Below are 5,000 nucleotides of genomic sequence, written 5' to 3'. Positions count from 1 at the left end.
TCGCTCGTCTTTGGCTGTGATTTTGTCAGAGTACGAAGATCGGCCGACGCTTTTGAACTACGCGCTGCATCGGCTGTGGGTATCCGTTTATAGGAGTGTCTAGATGGGTGGTTAGAGGACGTCGGGGTCTACAATTCGGCATAAGTATCCCGGCTGTGCGTTGTGTTTTGGCGGAGATATGAACCGCGCAATGTGGCTACTGCGACCTATTTTGACCGAGTCGTGCATCGGCTGTGAGTGTCCGATTGTGGCTCAAACTCCACAGGTCTTTAGAAGTGGACGTGGTCTACTATTCGGCGTAGGGGCCGAGTCTGTGCGTTGTGTATTCGCGGGGATATGCACCGCGCAAACCGGCGATTTGGTTTAAGGAGACAGAGTATTGGCGCTCGTCTTTCGCTGTGATTTTGTCAGAGTACGAAGATCGGCCGGCGCTTTTGAACTACTTGCTGCATCGGCTGTGGGTATCCGTTTATTGTTCTGCATGTATGGGTGGTTAGAGGAGGTCGGGGTCTACAATAGGGTATAAGTGTCCCGGCTGTGCGTGGTGTTTTGGCGGAGAGATGGAGCGCGCAAAACGGCAACTGCGACCTACTTTGACCGCGTGGTGCCTCGGCTGTGGGTCTCGGATCCAGGATCCACTCGGATAGGTTTGTAGAGGTGGACGTGGTCTACGATTGGGTATAAGTGTCCCGGCTGTGCGTGGTGATTTCGCGGAGATATCCACCTCGCAAAACGGCGCTTCCGTTTAAGGAAACAGAGTTTTGGCGCTCGTCTTTCGCAGCGCAGCCCAGTAACGTCCCCTACCTTAAGAGAGTCCTCGTTACTCCCGCCGTTTACCCGCGCGATATGGATCCTGGTTCTGGATCTCGCATCCAGGATCCACTCGGATAGGTTTGTAGAGGTAGACGTATTATACAATTAGGTATGAGTATCCCGGCTGTGCGTTGTGTATTCGCGGAGATATCCATCTCGCAAAACGATATAAAAACGGCTGTGATTTTGTCAGATTATGAAGATCGCCCGGCGCTTTTTGTCAGAGTATGAAGATCGGCCGGCGCTTTTCAAATACGTGCTGCCTCGGCTGTGGGTATCCGTTTATTATTATGCTTATATGGGTGGTTAGAGGACGTCGGGACCGTGGATTCGGTATAAGAATCCCCGCTGTGCGTTCCATTTCCGGGTAGATATGGACCGCGCAATATGGCCCCTGCGACCTACTTTGACTACACCGTGCCTCGGTTGTGGACCTCGCATCCATGATCCACTCGGATAGATTTGTAGAGGGGGACTTGGACTACAGTTAGATATAAGTGTCCCGGCTGTGCGTTGTGTATTCGCGGGGATATGGACCTCGCAAAACGGGTATTTCGTTTAAGTCTTTCGCTGTGATTTTGTCAGAGTATGAAGATCGGTCGGCTGTTTTCAAACACGCGCTGCCTCGGCTGTGGTTATCCGTTTATTATTCAGCTTACATAGTTGGTTAGAGGACGTCGGGGCCGTGTATTCAGTATAAGAATCCCCGCTGTGCGTTCTATTTCCGGGTAGATATGGCGCGCGTAATATGGTCCCTGCGACCTACTTTGACTACACCGTGCCTCGGCTGTGGACCTCGCATCCAGGATCCACTCCGATAGTTTTGTAGAGGGGGACGTGGACTACAACTGGGTATAAGTGTCCCGGCTGTGCGTTGTGTATTCGCGGAGATATGCACCTCGCAAAACGACGATTTCGTTTAAGTCTTTCGCTGTGATTTTGTCAGAGTATGAAGATCGGTCGGCTGTTTTCAAACACGCGCTGCCTCGGCTGTGGTTATCCGTTTATTATTCAGTTTACATAGTTGGTTAGAGGACGTCGGGGCCGTGTATTCAGTATAAGAATCCCCGCTGTGCGTTCTATTTCCGGGTAGATATGGCGCGCGTAATATGGTCCCTGCGACCTACTTTGACTACACCGTGCCTCGGCTGTGGACCTCGCATCCAGGATCCACTCCGATAGTTTTGTAGAGGGGGACGTGGACTACAACTGGGTATAAGTGTCCCGGCTGTGCGTTGTGTATTCGCGGAGATATGCACCTCGCAAAACGACGATTTCGTTTAAGTCTTTCGCTGTGATTTTGTCAGAGTATGAAGATCGGTCGGCTGTTTTCAAACACGCGCTGCCTCGGCTGTGGTTATCCGTTTATTATTCAGCTTACATAGTTGGTTAGAGGACGTCGGGGCCGTGTATTCAGTATAAGAATCCCCGCTGTGCGTTCTATTTCCGGGTAGATATGGCGCGCGTAATATGGTCCCTGCGACCTAATTTGACTACACCGTGCCTCGGCTGTGGACCTCGCATCCAGGATCCACTCCGATAGTTTTGTAGAGGGGGACGTGGACTACAACTGGGTATAAGTGTCCCGGCTGTGCGTTGTGTATTCGCGGAGATATGCACCTCGCAAAACGACGATTTCGTTTAAGTCTTTCGCTGTGATTTTGTCAGAGTATGAAGATCGGTCGGCTGTTTTCAAACACGCGCTGCCTCGGCTGTGGTTATCCGTTTATTATTCAGTTTACATAGTTGGTTAGAGGACGTCGGGGCCGTGTATTCAGTATAAGAATCCCCGCTGTGCGTTCTATTTCCGGGTAGATATGGCGCGCGTAATGTGGTCCCTGCGACCTACTTTGACTACACCGTGCCTCGGCTGTGGAGGTCGCATCCATGATCCACTCGGATAGGTTTGTAGAGGTGGATGTGGTCTACGATCGGGTATAAGTGTCCCGGCTGTGCGTTGTGTATTCGCGGGGATATGGACCTCGCAAAACGGGTATTTCGTTTAAGTCTTTCGCTTTGATTTTGTCAGAGTATGAAGATCGGTCGGCGGTTTTCAAATACGCGCTGTATCGGCTGTGTGTATCCGTTTATAGGAGTGTCTAGATGGGTGGTTAGAGGACTTCCAGCTTGACAACTGGGCATGAGTATCCCCGCTGTGCGTTCTATTTCCGGGTAGATATGGCGCGCGTAATATGGTCCCTGCGACCTACTTTGACCGCGTCGTGCCTCGGCTGTGAGTGTCCGATTGTGGATCACCCTCCACATGTCTTTAGAGGTTGACGGTGGCTACACGTCGGCATAGGTGTCCCGGCTGTGCGTTGTGTATTCGCGGGGATATGGACCGCGCAAGACGGCGATTTGGTTTAAGGAAACAGAGTATTGGCGCTATCGCTGTGATTTTGTCAGAGTATGAAGATCGGTCGGCGGTTTTCAAATACGTGCTGCCTCGGCTGTGGGTACCCGTTTATTATTCTGCTTATATGGGTAGTTAGAGGACGTCGGGACCGTGTATTCAAAATAAGAATCCCCGCTGTGCGTTCCATTTCCGGGTAGATATGGCGCGCGTAATAGGGCCCCTGCGACCTACTTTGACCGCGTGGTGCCTCGGCTGTGGACCTCGCATCCAGGATCCACTCGGATAGGTTTGTAGAAGTGGACTTGGACTACAATTAGATATGAGGTTCCCGGCTGTGCGTTGTGTTTTCGCGGAGATATGGACCGCGCAAAACGGGTATTTGGTTTAAGGATTTTTCGCTGTGATTTTGTCAGAGTATGAAGATCGATCGGCGGTTTTCAAACACGCGCTGCATCGGCTGTGTGTATCCGTTTATTATTCATCTTATATGGGTGGTTAGAGGACTTCCAGCTCGACAACTGGGCATGAGTATCCCCGCTGTGCGTTCTATTTCCGGGTAGATATGGCGCGCGTAATATGGTCCCTGCGACCTACTTTGACCGACTCGTGCCTCGGCTGTGGAGGTCGCATCCAGGATCCACTCGGATGTGTTTGTAGAGGGGGACTTGGACTACAATTAGATATGAGTGTCCCGGCTGTGCGTTGTGTTTTCGCGGAGATATGGACCGCGCAAAACGGGTATTTCGTTTAAGGACATAGAGTTTTTCGCTCGGGTTTTAAAGCCGTGATAGGGGCGAAGCGCTGAAGGTTCCAGCGCTTCTGTACTTCGCCTATTACGGCTGTGACCCATTTTGGTAGGGGGTAACCAAGCCACCTTGCACACAATGATAGGAACAGACTACCCAGTGTATACTAGGGGATAGGAGCGAAGCGCTGAAGGGTCCAGCGCTTCTGGCGGTTCCCCTATGCTACAGCCGTAGTAGGGGATATGAGCGAAGCGCTGAAGGGTCCAGCGCTTCTGGCGGTTCCCCTATGTTACAGCCGTAGTAGGGACGAAGCGCTGAAGGGTCCAGCGCTTCTGGCGGTTCCCCTATGCTACAGCCGTAGTAGGGGATATGAGCGAAGCGCTGAAGGGTCCAGCGCTTCTGGCGGTTCCCCTATGTTACAGCCGTAGTAGGGACGAAGCGCTGAAGGGTCCAGCGCTTCTGGCGGTTCCCCTATGCTACAGCCGTAGTAGGGGATATGAGCGAAGCGCTGAAGGGTCCAGCGCTTCTGGCGGTCCCCCTATGCTACAGCCGTAGTAGGGGATATGAGCGAAGCGCTGAAGGGTCCAGCGCTTCTGGCGGTTCCCCTATGTTACAGCCGTAGTAGGGACGAAGCGCTGAAGGGTCCAGCGCTTCTGGCGGTTCCCCTATGCTACAGCCGTAGTAGGGGATATGAGCGAAGCGCTGAAGGGTCCAGCGCTTCTGGCGGTCCCCCTATGCTACAGCCGTAGTAGGGGATATGAGCGAAGCGCTGAAGGGTCCAGCGCTTCTGGCGGTCCCCCTATGCTACAGCCGTAGTAGGGGATATGAGCGAAGCGCTGAAGGGTCCAGCGCTTCTGGCGGTCCCCCTATGCTACAGCCGTAGTAGGGGATATGAGCGAAGCGCTGAAGGGTCCAGCGCTTCTGGCGGTCCCCCTATGCTACAGCCGTAGTAGGGGATAGGAGCGAAGCGCTGAAGGGTCCAGCGCTTCTGGCGGTCCCCCTATGCTACAGCCGTAGTAGGGGATATGAGCGAAGCGCTGAAGGGTCCAGCGCTTCTGGCGGTCCCCCTATGCTACAGCCGTAGT

This window comes from Anarhichas minor, unplaced genomic scaffold (genome assembly GCF_050575085.1).
Source record: "Anarhichas minor isolate MPS153535 unplaced genomic scaffold, ASM5057508v1 ptg000172l, whole genome shotgun sequence".
Taxonomy (NCBI): Eukaryota; Metazoa; Chordata; class Actinopteri; order Perciformes; family Anarhichadidae; genus Anarhichas; species Anarhichas minor.
Note: the sequence above shows the minus strand (reverse complement) of the source record.